A 19880-nucleotide genomic window follows, 5' to 3' on the forward strand; every position below is an offset into this window, starting at 1 on the left:
TAGGCTAATGTTTTAATATGCAATAACCTTACCAATTATAAAAAGTCTGAATTTACCAATATAAAATTGAGGAACTCATATGATAGATAATTCCTCAGGTAAATCAATAGGACTTAAACATAAGGAAAATGAGTCAATTTTATTAAAATCTCAAAAAATGATAAAAATATTTGAAAATATACCATTTTCAATGGCAAACAAATTTTAAGTCATAATAGCCAATGGAACAAAAACTTAGAGAAAATAGGTTCACATATACATGGTGAGGATGTAAACTGAAACAACCTTTGTGGACAGCAACTTATCAACAGGCTTTAAAATAAGTGCACTCAGTTTGACCTACCAATTTCACTTTAATTTCTTCAAAGGTGAGAGGCATTTGAGTTCTTTATTGAGCATGGTTTATTGAGCACATTTTATGTATGAGTCCTATGACAAGCGCTTTACAAACAATATCTTATTCAACACTTTGAAAATCAAGTAGGAAACTCTTGACATTCTGATTTTCAGATGCAAATACTGAGACTCAAAAAAGAGAGCTTTATTTCTCAAGGTTACACAGCTAGTTATATCCACAGTACGATAAACCCAGAAGCTCTTCATTTCAAAATGCATGGCTTTAACCATTATCCTACGCTGCCAGAACATAGCATGCAGTATTCACCAGTAGGTAGAAGCAGTTCTATTGGGCATTTCTAGAATAGTTCATTCTATAGAAAACTTTTCTTCTTTTATGAAGTAAACCAGCCTGATTGGAACAGTGGAGTAGTAAGATATATACAGTACATGAGATATATATCTGAGATTTTGTAGACCCTTGAAAGCCAGAAAATGTATAAGCAATGAAGAAAAATGATAAGCAGTGGAGAGCCCCTAAGATTCTTGAATAGGTGAATGGCAGGGTTAAGGAGTGTGTGTGTGTGTGTGTGTGTGTGTGTGTGTGTGTGTGTGTGACAGAGAGAAAGAGAGAGATGATGGTAAATCTGGTAGAAGCATGCAAGAAGGATTTCATGTATTACAAACTAGATGTGAAAAGAAATATAAGGAGCTAGGCGTATAGCCTGAAGTATTATAATAGCAATTGTGATAAGAAAGAGAGGGGAAGCCTGCAAAGGGTTTCCACAAGACAATAACACTCTTGGTAATATATGTACTCTCATGATGGAGGATTGAGAAAAAAGAGGGCAGAATCAGCATTGCATGTGCCTCAAGGAAACTTTTCTGAAAAGCTTTCCAGAATATTCTTGAGCAACATTCTTTGATAAGGAGTGATACTGAAACAAGAGAAACATTTTTTTTCCTCAGGACATACATTCAGCCAGGCACAGGTGTTATGAATTGAACTGTGTTCCCCAAGAAGATATTTTCAAGCACTAATCCCTGGTGGAGCCCTGGTGGCACAGTGGTTAAGAGCTTTGGCTGCTAACCAAAAGGTCAGCTGTTGGAATCCACCAGCTGCTCCCTGGAAACCCTATGGGGCAGTTCTTCTCTGTCCTATAGGGTCGTTATGAGTCAGAATCGACTCGATGGCAAGGGTGCGAGTGGTGTATAAGCCAATGGTTTGCGATATTTTGTTACAGCACTCTTAGGCTAGGAAATGAATACAATTGGAAGCAAGTAGGAAATATTTCATGTTTCTTTTTCTCTTTATGGGGCTCTAATATTGCAAAAGAAACCCTGGTGGTGTAGTGGTTAAGTGCTATAGCTGCCATTCAAAAGGTGGGCAGTTCAAATCCACCAGGTGCTCCTTGGAAACCCCATGGGGCAGTTCTACTCTGCCCTATAGGGTTGCTATGAGTTGGAACCGACTCAACGGCAGTAGGTATGGTATGAGTAATATTGCAGAATGAACAATGATGAGAGGAATGCAAAACAAAATGAAGGCTTCTTTGAATTTCAACTTGCACTATATTAGCATCATGTTGAATTATTGCTCATCCTTGCTAATGCAGCATTTAACAAGGAATTACAATGTTGTGCCAGACTAGTGCAAAAGGAAACCCTAATGGGGCATGATGTGAAACATTGTCACAAAATATACTCACTAATACGAAGACATGCAATCTTTCCAGTGATACTATTTTGGATTTTCCCGTAAGTGTTCTCACCAAAGTGAGAAGGAGCTGAGAAAACTGAGAATGGTGAACCGAATTTGCATAGCTGAGTGTATTCTTGTATAAGATTTTCATGGGAAAACTAAATTTTTTTTTTCGGTGTTCTTTGAAACATTGGAATATGTATTTTGAAATTTAGGACTTCCATTAACCTACTGACCTTTTATAAAATTTATTATTTAAAAGGAGCCCTGGTGGCATGGTGGTTGAGAGTTCACCTGCTAACCAAAAGTTGGCAGTTCGAATCCATTGGTTGCTCCTTGGAAACCCTATGGGGCAGTTCTACTGTATCCTATAGGGTCTCTATGAGTCAGAATGGACTCCATGGCAACAGGTGTGGTTTGGTTTGGTTTTGGTATTATTTGAAAATCAATGCAGGAGTGGAGAGGGGAAAGGGGCGTGTCTCTGGGGGGGTGTCTAGGCAGCTTGGAACCACGGCTGGCCATCAGGTCAGAGCCCAGGAACTTGTGGAAGCCTGCAGACTCAGATTTCAACACAATGAAACCCAAAGTAATTCACAGTACCCTCCTGAGTTCCTTCTATCTGGCTCTTTACTGCCTGTGCAATGCTGAAAAATTTGTGGGGAGCCTCTTTGTAACTTTGTAAAAGTTCGTGGGAGATGAGTTCCTTGTCTTTCTCCATGGCAATCACGAGTGGAAGAAGCTGGCCGTGGTTCACCACTGGCCACCAACGGTGTACATGGAAGTTGAAAATGACTGCAGAGACCCTCTGAATTACTGGATGGTACAAGGGTTACGGCCTGATAAAACAGAAGAATGCAACCGATCATGGCACTTTCATTTAGAAGAGAGTAAGGATCTTCTACCAGACATGAAGATGTACTGTTTTTGATAGGTGCCGTTGAGTTGGTTCTGACTTATACCGACTCTGTGCACAACAGAACAAAACACTGCCCAGTCCTGAGCCATCCTTTCAATCGTTCCTATGCTTGAGCTCATTGTTGCAGCCACTGTGTCAATCCACCTTGTTGAGGGTCTTCCTCTTTTCCACTGATCCTGTACTTTGCCAAGCATGATGTCCTTCTCCAGGAACTGATTCCTCCTGACAACATGTCCAAAGTATGTAAGACGCAGTCTTGCCATCCTTGCTTCTAAGGAGCATTCTGGTTATACTGCTTCCAAGACAGATTTGTTTGTTTTTTTGGCAGTCCGTGGTATATTCAATATTCTTCGCCGACACCACAATTCAAAGGCGTCAGTTCTTCTGCCTTCCTTATTCGTTGTCCAGCTTTCACATGCATATGATGCAATTGAAAATACCATGGCTTGGGTTAGGCACACCTTAGTCTTCAAGGTGACATCCCTGCTTTTCAAGAATTTAAAGAAGTCCTTTGCAGCAGATTTACCCAATGCAATGTGTCATTTGATATCTTGACTGCTGTTTCCATGGCTGTTAATTGTGGACCCAAGTCAAATGAAATCCTTGACAGCTTCAATCTTTTCTCAGTTTATCATAATGTTGCTCATTGGTCCAGTTGTGAGGATTTTTGTTTTCTTTATGTTGAGGTGCAGTCCATACTGAAGGCTGTGGTCTTTGCTCTTCATTAGCAAGTGCTTCAAGTCCTTTTCACTTTCAGCAAGCAAAGTTGTGTCATCTGCATAACGCAGGTTGTTAGTGAGTCTTCCTTCAATCCTGATGCCCTGTTTTTCTTCATATAGTCCAACTTCTCAGATTATTTGTTCAGCATACAGATTGAATAGGTATGGTGAAAGAATACAACCCTGACGCACACCTTTCCTAGCTTTAAACCAATCAGTGAAGATGTACTGGCCTGCTGTAATTCATTGGTCTCCTACTTGCAGCCAATTCTGGAATCATTAGTGGGGAAAGCACGTGGCTTGGGCCACCCACATGGACGATCTCAGCTGCAGAAAAAATACTTCGGTAAATGCCTGGATCTGAATAGACAACTGGACCTTAACAGCATGCTCCACAAGTTGGAGATAAAGCCATTTATCAATGACTACCAGATTGCAGATATTCAAGTTGCTCTTGCCAGTGTATCTTAGGTGATGCCGTAAGCCCAGCATCTTCCACCAGAACAGAATGGGGAAGTACAGACCATTGGTCAGATAGAATCGTGTCTCACCAAGGACCTGCACACAGCCTGGGACTTGGCCTCAAGCAGGAAGCCTACTGGGCGCATGCGGCTGATTGTAGTCCAGGGCCGGAGGTCCGTGAAGACAGCCCCTGTTCTACCCTTCGCCCAGACAGACCACACATTGATGCCAAAATTGTGTCAATCACCTGCATTTTGAAAAGCAAGAGAAAGAAATACACAATCCACTGCTTTCTTAAAAACGACTGCAAAGTGAAATCCCCTGTTGACAACTCCTTTGTTAATATAAGACTTTTTGTTTTTGTTTTCTTTTCACTTCAGAGTTTATGAATTGATTTTCGGGGTTCATGTAAAGATGGGTGGACTCTGAGTACATTGGAAGCAAGAAAATATCCCAAGCCTGAGTAGGTGGTTCATAGTGGAAATAAAGCTTCAGAGGTCCTTGTTTCTTGATTAAAAAGAAAAAAAAAAAAAATCAATGCAATATATTTGTATTCTAAGAAGGGATTTGCTAATGTTCTTAACCTCTTTGGGTGTTCCTAAATGCATAGACTATTGTAGAAATGTGTAGAATATTCTTAGCCTAAATGAGGAGTCTGTAGTGAGCCAACCAGTCTTAGTGAGCTGGGGATGTGAAACTTAGTTTGGTTTTGTAGCAAATGGCCACTGTGTTGTTTTCGTGTATGTACAGGGGCAATAATATGATGACATAGGATATCTACTGACCTGGGAAAAAAGCTGTGGGCTCCTTCCAAGAGCCTAAAGCTGAAAATGGGCAACGTTTGGTTTCTCTGATCATTCAGTTTTGTGATCCGTATGAATGAGTTAGAGCACTTGAAAAAAATACTTGAAGGGAATAAAAAATCTCTTAATATTTCAAGACTCAACTCTATGATTCTGTCCTCGATATCATCTCCTCCATTTTTCCCCATGTAACAATGAAGAGTGCTGTTCCCATTTCTCAGGATTTGTTTCTTACTCCTTGCCTGAGCCCTCTGTTCCTATAGCCCTTGCCCTTGAGGTTGGTGCATCCCATGCCCCTTTTGGGAAACACTCTCTAACTGTTCTTTTTAGTAGCTTCTTTCAAGAACTGATTTAAAATTATCTTTTTTCCAGAGAGACTTCACCAATGTTTTGTTTGTGTTCTTACCCTGCACCTATACACTACCTCTTTTTTCATTTTGCATACAAACATTTCTTCTTTATACACTTGTAGTTGTCCTCAGAGTTGGTCCCTAGATTAGCTTCAACTCATTTGTTCTCTCTGTGGCTGACACCAGCCTCTCCCTGAGGCACATCCAGGTTTCTTGGTGCCAGTTGATACAGTTTCAGGACTTTTCCCTAAGGAAGTGAGTACAAAGTTATGAACACAGCGTTAGATATAAAGGTACTTAATTATTTAGAATGAGAAAATAAATCATGGTAAATATATGTTTTAAATACTTGACAAATATCAGGAACTTTAGAAATAAAAAGTTATACTGTTATTCATTAACTCCCTGGTATACCTCTATAACATTTTTCCCTGTTATTTTGACTGTGTGTTGTTTAAATTGCCACTTTTTTATAGTGACTGTTTTGTGCTATGTTCCATGGAGAGAATAGGAAGATAATTCATTAGTTCCTCTAGCATGGTTGCTTATTATCTGTTAGTAGTAGTAGTATCAGTAGTATTAGCAGTACAGTATGTAGAAGATTATGAATGTTTCCTTCTACTTCACAGCTCATTATATATCATGTTTTTAGAAATACTGTCTAAAAAAAATTATCAAATTTCTTTTCCATAGAACTTGTAAGATTCTAATGAATTTCGAGTTTTCTCATGCAATGACTTAAATATGCTTCAAATTGGCCACAGTCACAGTTTGTTGCCAAAGTCTACATACGATGGCATGTGAAAATTTTATATTATCTTTATTGATGTGAGTATTTGTGTCAAATCAGCAAGAAATTTGTTTTTTTCAATGCATTCTCATTATTCATACCTCTTCATTAGAGAGGATCATCAAACAATTTAAGAATCTTTATTACTTCTATTTGAAAATTGCCTCTTTTTCTTAATGAACTGCTACTTTGTATGTGATCTGAACATTTTTGGGGATGTTATAATTTTATTCTCTATATAAAATAATTTTTGATTTCATTTCTTTTGGGGCTTTACTTTATAATCCATTTAAAAAATTCTCTTTATTGTTTAATAAATGAACTAAAGATAAGAAAAGAAGCTACCATTCATAAGTCCAGAACAAATTGTTTTATTTCTCAGTTGGTTTTTCGAATGTTCTAAAGCATCTTTACAACTTGCAGTTAAAATAGTGTAATTCCAAATAAGCGTACTCTGAGATGGGTCTCAACAAGATTTTAGGACTTCTCCAACAGAATCCAAGACATGGCAAAATGTAAAAAGAGACAGTGGTCTTAATTAATTGTGGTGAAACCATTTAAATTTTGAAATGTTTACATAACCTTGCCACTATACTTGTGAACAGACTGCTAGCACCTTTGCAAGAAACTTAAACAAGATTCATGCAAGCAAGCTAGGGATCTCGAAGCATAAGTTCCTTAGCGTCTTCAGAAATTAACCTCCTCTGGTCCCTCTCCTTTCATGAGACGTGACCTCTTAGTCTGGGATAGAGAAGACACAGACTAGATTGGCTTAGAGAAACATGAGATACTTTATTGACCTAATCAGAAATTGTGTGTGCAACAGATCAGCGTGTAAGTTAATGTACGATTAGGCAAGAGCATGAATTTGCAAGGGTACATGTGCGAAGGAATGAATCAGCATGCAAGTATCTACATACGAGAGAGAATGTATAAAAGAGAGTTCACGTGCATGTACTCAACATATTTAGTGAAAGTGTGAGATTGTGATGGGGAGAATTTGACAATAAATGTGGACATGCACGAGAGTGGGAGCATATAAGAATGAATACAAGTAACAGTATGAATGTGCAAAAGATCCTGAGTGTTGCTTTGTAATGCACTGTGATCAAGGACAGCAATGAAAAATAAAATAAAACAACAAATAAACAAACCAAAACCTCCTATTCTTGCATTGATTTCGGCTCCTGCTCATCACCATGACAACTCATAACACATAACAAGCAGTCAGAACATCATCAGGAGAGATCAGAAGAACGAGCTGCCAAGGCAAACCTTCCTCCTGTTTGAATATGTGTTTCCTCAGAGTTTGCATCATTTTTTCTTCTTTCAAGATCTTTGCCTTTTATTTCACTCATATTATTTTCCATTAAAGTTTTATTTTCTTTTGATGAGTACAGCAAATCTTGATGCTTTGCCACTAAGGGCATCTGACATCAGTAGAGTATATGAATTCTAAAATTGCACAGTTTTACATATCAACCAGAAAGAAGTTGCAGGTAAATTATTCAAGATAAAATGGAGTGTTATCACTAGGTATGCTTTGATAGAGGGCTGTGGGAGCTCAGCAAGACAAAGATAGGACATACAAAGTAAACCAATGATTCTGGCCTCACCATCCCTACAAAATTCTTATTGAAGTTTCCAGAATCAGTTTCTGCTGAATATAACAGAAACATAACCATAGTTGCTTAAAGAAGTTGGAAAGGCATGAACAAATCAATCTTAGAAGAAAAACTATCAAAATGTTGCTTAGAAGCAAGGATGGTGAAAGTTTGACTAGCTTACTTTGGGCACATTATCAAGAAAGACCAATCACTAGAAAAGGACATCATATTTGGTAGAGTATAACGCCAGTTAAAACAAGGAGACCCCTCTATGAGGTGGATTGGCACAATAGCTGCGACAATGGACTCAAGCATATGAAGATGGCACAGGACCAGGCGATGTTTCATCCTGCTGTAATAAGTTGCCAGTAGTCAGAGCAGATTCTCCAGCAACAACAACAGTAGAAAAAAAATTCCGAAGTAGCCAGCTTAGGGCTGGTTTGGCAGCTTTAAGTCATCATGGACCCAGGCTCCTTCCAGCTCTCCTCTTTGCCGTTCTCAGGTCACCTATGCCGAATTCGAGATGACACAAATGCTTTGCTCTCCTTCCATTGTAAGATGAGGTCTAGGCCCACTCCTCTTGAATCTAGGCAAGACGCATGACCACTTTGACCAATAGAAGGCTACTTTGACACTGAGGTGGTGACCAGGCCTGAACCTAAAGGTACTTTCAGTTTCTGCTTTCTTCTTCTAGAAACACTCGGAGTCATGAGCTTCCATGTAAAAGAATCCAACCACCCTGTTAGAGAAATGAGGTGAACTGGCCCCGAGACTATACAGAGATAATGACCCCTCTGAGCCCAGCCTTTCAGCCACACCACCAAAGTGCCCTTCATGAAAGTAAACTGTTGTGGTTCTTGCAAACCAGCCCAGCTGCCACCAAATTTCAACAAGTGACCACCAGTACATGCCTTGTAAAACCAGAAAAATCACTTGACTCATGCATGATATAATGAAACGTTTGATTTTTTAAACCAGTAGGTTTTGGGGTACTTTATTGTCATCAACAGATAATGATGTGGTGCAGGATGGCTTCCAGAGCTTAAGCCATCATGTCCCATTGCAGAAAGCCATGGAGTCATGTAGCAGGAAGAAGAAAGGGACCAAAAAAAAGGTATGTTTCCCATTTTTAGGAGGAACTCCCTGAAGTCGCATATAACATGTCTGTTTAAGTTTGGTTGGCCAAAACTTAGTCACATGGTCACACCTACATGCAAAAAGGACTGTAGTATTTTGGATGGGCACCCTGCTGGCCTTAACATATTCACAGTTATTTTATCAAGGAAGAAGAAGGAATGGATGTTGGGGGTGAGCAACTAGGATTATCTACTACATTCCCTTAGCTCGTTCATTAATACAACCATTTTTTGAACACTTATGTACCGCCATAACAGATGCATTTTATCTTGACCTTGTCAACACGATAACATTCAATATATTCTCAAATTCCCATTAAAAAATTTTTTAAGATAACAGGCAATAAATCTGTGTCAGTTTTCTATTGCTGCATAACAAATGACCACAAACTCAGTGGTTAAAAAAACAATACCCACTTATTTGCTCACAATTCTGCAGGTCAGAATCCAAGCGGGCTTGAGTGGCCTCTCTGTTTCAGGCTGAAATCCAGGTTTTGTCTGGGCGGGGCTGTAACCTGGAGACTCTGGTGAAGACTACACTTCCAAGCTCTTTCAGGCGATTAGCTGAATTTGGTCTCGTGCAGTTGTAGAACTGAGATCCCCCTTTTCTTGCTGGCTGTCACTGGGGGACTCTTTCTAAGCTCCTGAGTAGTTGGCACCTCCTGTCACATGGCCCACAGTCTTTAAACCAGCACCGTGTTGAGTCCTTCCTACATATTGAATTTCTCGACGACAGCCTTCAGCCCTAGAAAGCATTGTTCGTGTGGTTAGATCAGGTCCACCCAGATAACCTACTTACTTTAATATTAACTGTGCTATATAAAAAATTATCATTACAATATATTCCCAGGATTTATATCTTATCATATTCACAGGTTCCATGAATTAGGGAGGAATATCTTTGGGGGGAGAGCATTTCAGAAAGTCTGTCTACAATTCAAGGCCATATTCATATTTGGATGAAAATTGGCAATAAATTTGCCACCAAATTACAAAGCAGAAACAGAGCAAAACGATTGTATTTTTGATTTCGTGATCATCTGGTCCTTTGGTAGTCGAGCATCTTGACAGGCTTTCTCTCTCAAGGTTTTCTGTCCATGTCTCTGCCACATTGTGAAAAATTTCCTTCCCATCTGTCAATGAGTGACCTCATGTTTCAGAACTCAATTCAACCGTTTTTTTAAAATAATTTTTGTTGTGCTTTAAGTGAAAGTTTTACAAATCAAGTTGTCTCTCACACAAAAACCCATATATACCTTGCTACACACTCCCAATTACTCTCCCCCTAATGAGACAGTCTGCTTTCTCCCTCCACTCTCTCTTTTTGTGTCCTTTTCGCCAGCTTCTAACCCCCTCCACCCTTTCATCTCCCCTCCAGGCGGGAGATGTCAACATAGTCTCAAGTGTCCACCTGATCCAAGAAGCTCGCTCCTCACCAGCATCCCTCTCCAACCCACTGTCCAGTCCAATCCCTGTCTGAAGAGTTGGCTTCGGGAATGGTTCCTTTCCTGGGCCAACAGAAGATCTGGGGGCCATGACCACCGGGGTCCTTCTAGTCTCAGTCAGACCATTAAGTCTGGTCTTATGAGAATTTGGGGTCTGCATCCCACTGTCCTCCTGCTCCCTCAGGGGTTCTCTGTTGTGCTCCCTGTCAGGGCAGTCATCAGTTGTAGCCGGGCACCATCTAGTTCTTCTGGTCTCAGGATGATGTAGTCGCTGGTTCATGTGGCCCTTTCTGTCTCTTGGGCTCGTAATCACCTTGTGTCCTTGGTGTTCTTCATTCTCCTTTGATGCAGGTGGGTTGAGACCAATTGATGCATCTTAGATGGCTGCTTGCTACCGTTTAAGACCCCAGACGCCACTCTTCAAAGTGGGATGCAGAATGTTTTCTTAATAGATTTTATTATGCCAATTGACTTAGATGTCCCCTGAAACCATGGTCCCCAGACCCCTGCCCCTGCTACACTGGCCTTCAAAGCATTCAGTATATTCAGGAAACTTTTTTGCTTTTGGTTTAGTCCAGTTGTGCTGACCTCCCCTGTACTGTGTGCTGTCTTTCCCTTCACCTAAAGTAGTTCTTATCTACTATCTAATTAGTGAATGCCCCTCTCCCACCTTCCCTCTCTCCCCGTCTTGTAACCACAAAAGAATGTTTTCTTCTCAGTTTAAACTATTTCTCAAGTTCTTATAATAGTGGTCTTATACAATATTTGTCCTTTTGCGACTGACTAATTTCACTCAGCATAATGCCTTCCAGGCTCCTCCATGTTATGAAATGTTTCACAGATTCCTCACTGTTCTTTTTCGATGTGTAGTATTCCATTGTGTGAATATACCATAATTTATTTATCCATTCATCCATTAATGGGCACCTTGGTTGCGTCCATGTTTCTGCTTTTGTAAACAGAGCTGCAATAAACATGGGTGTGCATATATCTGTTCGGGTAAAGGCTCTTATTTCTCTAGGATATATTCCGAGGAGTGGGATTGCTGGATCCTATGGTAGTTCTATTTCTAGCTTTTTAAGGAAGTGCCAAATAGATTTCCAAAGTGATTGTAACATTTGACACTCCCACCAGCAGTGTAGAAGTGTTCCAATCTCTCCACAGCCTCTCCAACATTTATTATTTTGTGTTTTTTGGATTAATGCCAGCCTTGTTGATGAAATCTCATTGTAGTTTTGATCTGCATTTCTCTAATGGCTAATGATCGTGAACATTTCCTCATATATCTGTTAGCTACCTGAATGTCTCCTTTAGTGAAGTGTCTATTCATATCTTTTTCCCATTTTTTAATTGGGTTATTTGTCTTTTTGCAGTTGAGTTTTTGCAGTATCATGTAGATTTTAGAGATCAGGCACTGATCAGAAATGTCATAGCTCAAAACTTTTTCCCAGTCTGTAGGTAGTCTTTTTACTCTTTTGGTGAAGTCTTTGGATGAGCATAGGTGTTTGATTTTTAGGAGCTCCCAGTTATCTAGTTTTTCTTCTATGTTCTTTATAATCTTTTGTATACTGTTTATGCCATGTATTAGGGCTCCTAACATTGTCCCTATTTTTTCTTCCATGATCTTTATTGTTTTAGATTTTATATTTAGGTCTTTGATCCATTTCGAGTTAGTTTTTGTGCACGGAGTGAGGTATGGGTCTTGTTTCATTTTTTGCAGATGGATATCCAGTTATGCCAGGACCATTTGTTAAAAAGACTGTCTTTTCCCCATTTAACTGTTTTGGGGCCTTTGCCAAATATCAGCTGGTCATATGTGGATGGATTTATGTCTGGATTCTCAATTCTGTTCCATTGGTCCATGTATCTGTTGTTGTACCAGTACCAGGCTGTTTTGACTACTGTGGCAGTATAATAGGTTCTAAAATCAGGTAAAGTAAGGCCTCCTACTTTGTTCTTTTTCAGTAATGCTTTACTTATCTGGGGCCTCTTTCCCTTCCATACGAAATTAGTGATTTGTTTCTCCATCTCATTAAAGAATGTCGTTGGGATTTGGATTGGAATTGCATTAAATGTATAGATCGCTTTTGGTAGAATAGACATTTTTAAAATGTTAAGTCTTCCTACCCATGAGCAAGGTATGTTCTTCCACTTATATAAGTCTCTTTTGGTTTCTTTCAGAAGTGTACTGTAGTTTTCTTTATATAAGTCTTTTACATCCTTGGTAAGATTTATTCCTAAGTATTTTATCTTCTTGGGGGCTACTATAAATGGCATTGATTTGGTGATTTCCTCTTCGATGTTCTTTTTGTTGGTATAGAGGAATCCAACTGATTTTTGTATGTTTATCTTGTATCATGATTCTCTGCCGAACTATTAGTTTCAGTAGTTTTCTGGAGGATTCTTTAGGGTTTTCTGTGTATAAGATCATGTCATCTGCAGATAGAGATACTTTTACTCCTTCCTTGCCAATCTGGATGCCCTTTATTTCTTTATCTAGCCTAATTGCTCTGGCCAGGACTTCCAGCACAATGTTGAATAAGAGTGGTGATAAAGGGCATCCTTGTCTGATTCCCGATCTCAGCGGGAATGTTTTCAGACTCTCTCCATTTAGGGTGATGTTGGCTATTGGCTTTGTATAAATGCCTTTTATTATGTTGAGAAATTTTCCTTCTATTCCTATTTTGCTGAGAGTTTTTTTAATCATGAATGGGTGTTGAACTTGTCAAATGCCTTTTCTGCATCAATTGATAAAATCATGTGATTCTTGTTTTATTTATGTGGTGGATTACATTGATTGTTTTTCTAATGTTGAACCATCCCTGCATACCTGGTATGAATCCCACTTGGTCATGGTGAATTATTTTTTCGATATGTTGTTGAATTCTATTGGCTAGAATTTTGTTGAGGATTTTTGCATCTATATTCATGAGGGATATAGGTCTATAATTTTCTTTTCTTATGATGTCTTTACCTGGTTTTGGTATCAGGGATATGGTGGCTTCATAGAATGACTTTGGTAGTATTCCATCCTTTTCTATGCTCTGAAATACCTTTAGTAGTAGTGGTGTTAACTGTTCTCTGAAAGTTTGGTAGAACTCTGCAGTGAAGCCATCCGGACCAGGACTTTTTTTCTTGTTGGGAGTTTTTTGATTACCTTTTCAATCTCTTCTTTTGTTATGGGTCTATTTGGTTGTTCTACCTCTGTTTGTGTTAGTTTAGGTAGGTAGTGTGTTTCTAGGAATTCATCCATTTCTTCTAGGTTTTCAAATTTGTTTGAGTATAGTTTTTCATAGTAATCTAATGTGATTCTTTTAATTTCAGTTGGGTCTGTTGCGATATTGCCCATCTCATTTCTTATCCGAGTTATTTTCTTCCTGTCCTGTTTTTCTTTTGTCAGTTTAGCCAATGGTGTATCAATTTTGTTGAGTTTTTCAAAAAAACAGCTTTTGGTCTTGTTAATTCTTTGAATTGTTTTTCTGTTTTCTATTTCTTTTAGTTCAGCTCTAATTTTTATTATTTGTTTTCTTGCGGTGGCTGTGGGTTTCTTTTGTTGCTCTCTTTCTGTTTGTTCAAGTTGTAGGGGTAGTTCTTTGATTTTGGCCCTTTCTTCTTTTTGCATGTGTGCATTTATTGATATAAATTGGCCTCTGAGCACCGCTTTTGCTGTGTCCCGAAGGTTCTGATAGGAAGTGTTTTCATTCTCATTGGATTCTCTGAATTTCTTTATTCCATCCTTAATGTCTTCTATAATCCAGTCTTTTTTGAGCAGGGTATTGTTCAGTTTCCAAGTGTTTGACTTCTTTTCCCTGCTTTTTCTGTTATTGATTTCCACTTTTATGGCCTTATGGTCAGAGAAGATGCTTTGTAATATTTCAGTGTTTTGGATTCTACTAAGGTTGCTTTATGACCTAATATGTGGTCTATTCTAGAGAATGTTCCATGTGCACTAGAAAAGAAAGTATAGTTGGTTACTGTTGGGTGGAGTGTTGTGTATGTGTCTACGAGGTCAAGTTGGTTGATTGTGGCATTTAGATCTTCCGTGTCTTTATTGAGCTTCTTTCTGGATGTCCTGTCCTTCACCGAAAGTGGTGTGTTGAAGTCTCCTACTATTATTGTGGAGCTGTCTATCTCACTTTTCAATGCTGATAGAGTTTGTTTTAATGTATCTTGCAGCCCTGTCATTGGGTGCATAAATATTTAATCTGGTTATATCTTCTTGGTGTATTGTCCCTTTAATCATTATATAGGGTCCCTCCTTGTCCTTTCTGATATATTTAACTTTAAAGTCTATTTTGTCAGAAGTTAATATTTCCACTCCTGCTCTTTTTTTTTTATTAATAACTTTTATTAAGCTTCAAGTGAACGTTTACAAATCCAATCAGTCTGTCACATATAAGTTTACATACATCTCACTCCCTACTCCCACTTGCTCTCCCCCTCTTGAGTCAGCCCTTTCAGTCTCTCCTTTCGTGACAATTTTGCCGGCTTCCCTCTCTCTCTATCCTCCCATCCCCCCTCCAGACAAGAGTTGCCAACACAATCTCAAGTGTCCACCTGATATAATTAGCTCACTCTTCATCAGCGTCTCTCTCCCACCCGCTGACCAGTCCCTTTCATTTCTGATGAGTTGTCTTCGGGGATGGTTTCTGTCCTGTGTCAACTGAAGGTCTGGGGAGCATGGCCGCCGGGATTCCTCCAGTCTCAGTCAGACCATTAAGTTTGGTCTTTTTATGAGAATTTGGGGTCTGTATCCCACTGATCTCCTGCTCCCTCAGGGGTCCTCTGCTGTGCTCCCCGTCAGGGCAGTCATCAATTGTGGCCGGGCACCAACTAGTTCTTCTGGTCTCAGGATGATGTCCTGCTCTTTTTTGATTGTTGTTTGCTTGATATATTTTTTTTCCATCCTTTGCGTTTTAATTTGTTTGTGTCTCTAAGTCTAACGTGTGTCTCTTGTAGGCAGCATATAGACAGATCTTGTTTTTTAACCCATTCTGCCACTGTCTGTCTCTTTATTGGTGCATTTAGTCCATTTACATTCAGGGTAATTATGGATAGGTATGAATTTAGTCGTATCATTTTGATGTCTTTTTGTGTGTGTTAACAGCTTCTTTGCCCCACTTGATTTTATGTGCTGAGTAGGTTTTCTTTATATATTGTGCTCTCCTCATATTTGTTATTGTTGATTTTGTTTCTGCTGAGTCTGTATTTTTCCCTTGTATTTTATTTTGATGAGTAGGATAGTTTGTCTCCTTTGTGGTTGCCTTTTATTATTTACCCTTATTTTTTTAAATGTATAACTAACCTTTATTTCTTTGTATTGCCGTATCTTCCTCTCCATATGGAAAGTGTTTGATTACATTTCTTAGTCCCTCTTTATTATTTTAATGTTGTCTTCTTTTATATAATAACATCGCTGTTACCCTGCGTTGGGCTTTTTTTAAAAGCTTGCTTTTTTGCGGGGGAGGGCGGTTTTCCCTATCTGGGTTGACTTCTGGTTGCTCTGCCCAGTATTCTAGTCTCGGTTCGATACCTGATATTATTGATTTTCTAACCAAAGAACTCCCTTTAGTATTTCTTGTAGTTTTGGTTTGGTTTTTATGAATTCCCTCAACTTGTGTTTTTCTGGAAATGTCTTAATTTCACCTTCATATTTAAGAGACAGTTTTGATGGAAATATGATTCTTGGCAGGCAATTTTTTTCCTTCAATTTTTTAAATATGTCATCCCATTGTCTTCTTGCCTGCATGGTTTCTGCCGAGTAGTCCGAGCTTAGTCTTATTGGCTCTCCCTTGTAGGTGACTTTTCTTTTATCCCTCACTGCTCTTATAATTGTCTCTTTATCTTTGGTTTCGGCAAGCTTGATTATAATATGTCTTGGTGACTTTCTTTTAAGATCTACCTTATGTGGAGTTCAATGAGCATCTTGGATAGATATCTTCTCATCTTTCACAATATCAGGGAAGTTTTCTGCCAACAAATCCTCAGCAATTTTCTCTGTATTTTCTGTTATCCCTCCCTGTCCTGGTACTCCAATCACTCGTAGGTTATTTCTCTTGATAGAGTCCCACGTGATTCTTAAGGTTTCATTTTTTTTAATTCTTTTATCTGATTTTTCTTCAAATATATTAGTGCCAAGTGATTTAGCTTCGAGTTCAGAAATTCTAGCTTCTACTTGCTCAGTTCTGCTCCTCTGACTTTTTATTGAATTATCTAATTCTGTAATTTTTTTGTTAATCTTCTGAATTTCTGATTGCTGTCTGTCTATGGATTTTTCGAGCTTATTAAACTTTTCATTATGTTCCTGAATATAATCTTTCTGAGTTCTTCAGTTGCTTTATCTGTGTGTTCCTTGGCTTGTTCTGCATATTGCCTCATTTCCTTCCCAGATGTCTTGAAGGGTTCTGTATATTAAACTTTTGTATTCTGCCTCTGGTAATTCCAGGAACGCACTTTCATCTAAAAGATCCCTGGATTCTTTGTTTTGAGAGCCTGTTGAGGTGATCATGGCCTGTTTCTTTATGTGACTTGATATTGACTGTTGTCTCTGAGACATCTATAAGTTATTGTATTAGTTTATGCTTGCTTACTGTGTCATAGCTGCTTGCTTTGTTTTGTTTTGGTATACCCCTATGGGTTGCTTGAGTGAGTTAGCTTGATTATTTTCACCTTTGGAGCTCTGGTGTCCTGTCCCCAGCTGGCTAGAGCTGTTATCAGGTATCAGTCTAGCAGTCCATTCAGTTTTCTTGTATGAATTCAGCTCAGATTTCCAGGTAGCTGATATCAAGTGTGTGGTACAGGCTCTGTCCTACAGTCTTAGAGGGGCAGGGGTAATTGGCGTATATACCTGTATCTGATTACAGCAGGGGGTCACGCTCTGAACAAGGCAGGGGTCTGAGAACTGACCCCCAAGTGTCTCTGAGGAAAACGCATCTCTGTTCCCTAGAGCATGCTGGTGGGTGGGCTCTGCAGAGGGACCATGGACACCCAAAGATTTTGTTATAAGGACTGGGAGGTAACAGTTATCCCTTGGCCCCTGTTGCGGGTGGCGGGGCGACCCAAGTGGAGCCACCAGTCCTTAGGTTCCTGTTGTGGATAGGCGAGAACCTTGTTTAATAGGCAAAGCAATGTCAAATGTCAAACACCCACCTCTCCACCGCACTGCTGAAATGGTTGGAGTTTGCCAACAAGGGCCTATTCTCCCGAAATAGGCCCACACAGGTCCATGCAGAAGGGAAAGGTGCTCAAGGTCCATGGACAGTTTATGACTGGACAGGAACCGCTTCTGCCCTGAGCTCCCCTGGTTAATGGAGCCAGCAAATTATCTTTTCCCCCCATTTGGAATTTTTTTCCTTCCCCAAGGCCAGGAGGACAGCTCCAGGTGCTCACCAGGGTCTATCTCAGGCCTAGGGATTCAGCCACTGAAGCTGGCTTGGAGGTGGGGGGGGGAGTAGTAAAATATATGCAAGTACTTAGCTTTTGCCGAGAGCGCCCTTCTGCTCAGGTTCCAGAGGTGAGAGTGGGCTGTGTGGCTGGCTGCTTCTCCCTCAGGAAACTGTGGCTAAATGCTACGACCAGCCCGCCTCTGCCACTGTCACTGCCACCACCGCTCCAGGAATGGTGCCTGAGGGCTCCCTGCTATTTAGGTCCGGCAATTCCTCTCCGCTTCTGAACGGTCTCTTCCTTCTTGCCCTCAGTTCATTGTCTAAATTTGCCTTTGATGCTCAGGGCTCCCAGCTTGTCACAAATATACTCGTTTCACTTGTTTTTTCAAGTCTTTGTTGTAAAGAGGGCTCAACGGACGCGTCTGTGTATTCTGCAATCTTGGCTCCGCCTCCAACCAGTTTTTATTTTGTGAAGTTCTTTTTGATTTTCCCTTTGATCCAAACAATATTGATGGCTCCCTTCTTTATGCCTTCCGTCTATGTTCTACAGACTTGATCCTGAGTGATTACTACAGTTGTTTGTTACATTCTGTCTTTCCTATAAAACAGAAAACTGTTTGCATTTGTATGTGACTGTTATAGGGTCCCTATGGGTCAGAATTGACTCAATGGCATCAGTTTTTTTTTCTTTTTTTTTTAATATATTAGCCCTGGTGGCATAGTGGTTAAAGCGAATGACTGCTAACTGAAAGGTCAGTGTTTAAAACCACCAGTGACTCCACAGGAGAAAGATGTGGCAGTCTGCTTCTGTACAGATTTACAGCCTTGGAAACCCTATGGGGTCTCTATGCGTTGGAATAGACTTCATGACAGTGGGTTTGGTTTTTTGTTGTTTTGTTTTTATTATACTTAGCACAACTCCTAATGCATGGACATTTGAAACGTACTTGTTGAACAAATGAGAAGCTAGAAGACATTGCATCCAGCTCAGCTGGCCTTGATGGGGGCTCCACACACCTCCATTCACGGACAGAGGAAGGCTGCTTTATCAAGCTGTAATCCAGACATCCCTTTATACCATTCTTCCATTGTTTGAGCTTATGAATAACAGTAAGGGCACTTTCTATTTGTTTTTTGAATCTAGTCTATCTTTTGTTTCTTTAAAATGACCCCAAATGTTGTGTTAGATAATTATGTTTTCACAATTAAGTTGGATTGGAAGTGTGAAGAGCTGTTTTCCAGTGCCATGTCATAAACTATGTGGTTTGGGGACATCACTGTGACTTGAAAATCATTTATTGGGTTCCACTTATGTGTAAAACTGGCAGTAAGGAGATGGGATAGAAATGACATGTATGTATTCACGAATCTCTGAGTTAAATGGAGAAACAGACAAAGAAACAACTGAAACCAATGAGATTTGGGTTGTTTTGGCAACAGGGGGTCCAGGGACTATATAGGAAAGCAGAAGAGGTGCCTGTGACCTTAGCAGAAAGTGAGGGAAGGGGTTCCATGAGAGGTAATAGCAGAGATGAGTGTTGAAGAAGCAGTGTAAGTACTCAGGTGAGCGGGTGGTTGGGAACAGTGTTTAAAGTAAGAAGTTCTTCTTTGCAACAAAAGTACAACATCTACCATTTGGTTTTCAAATGGAAATCAAAGTACCTTTGGGGGAGTAAACGCTCCAAACCATTGCTCACCTTGAGCTCATCGTGGTTGAACCTGCACTGAGAGGCACGTCTATCACACAGAACGCATCTTCAGTGCTCGTGGATAACAGTGAGGGCACACCTCTATTTGCATTCTGATTCTACAAATGTATTTTATTTCTTTAAAACATCCCTCAAATATTGTCCTGTATTACTTTTATTTTAATTTCCACAATTAAATGGTTGAACATGCAGCCTAATTGCAAAGGAAAATTGAAGGTGATTATTATTAAACAGAGATGGCACGTTCGTTACCTCTAATGAAAAAACTCAGCAGACTGAATAATAGAGCTTCCATGGGCTCAGGAAACAATAGGCAGATGGGACCAGAGTTGCTGCACACAGTATACTTTTCCATGGATTTCCTGGTTGCACCTCAAGAGTTCTAAGTTTGTCCTCCTTTGACTTTGAATGTCTGTGTGTGGTGGTTTGCAGAAATTAGCTTTTATGTGATCAAACCATTCCTTTTTGATTCGGGATTCAAAGCTTTTGTAATTATGTTCGTAGCATTGTGGGAAAAAAA

General features: G+C 39.7%; 1 pseudogene; it reads left to right on the forward strand.

Moving 5' to 3' along the window:
• Positions 1-609: 609 nt before the first annotated feature.
• On the forward strand, positions 610-4393 carry LOC100662589 (ribonuclease T2-like; annotated as a pseudogene).
• Positions 4394-19880: the final 15487 nt, after the last annotated feature.

The sequence above is a fragment of the Loxodonta africana genome, chromosome 27 (assembly GCF_030014295.1).
Source record: "Loxodonta africana isolate mLoxAfr1 chromosome 27, mLoxAfr1.hap2, whole genome shotgun sequence".
NCBI lineage: Eukaryota > Metazoa > Chordata > Mammalia > Proboscidea > Elephantidae > Loxodonta > Loxodonta africana.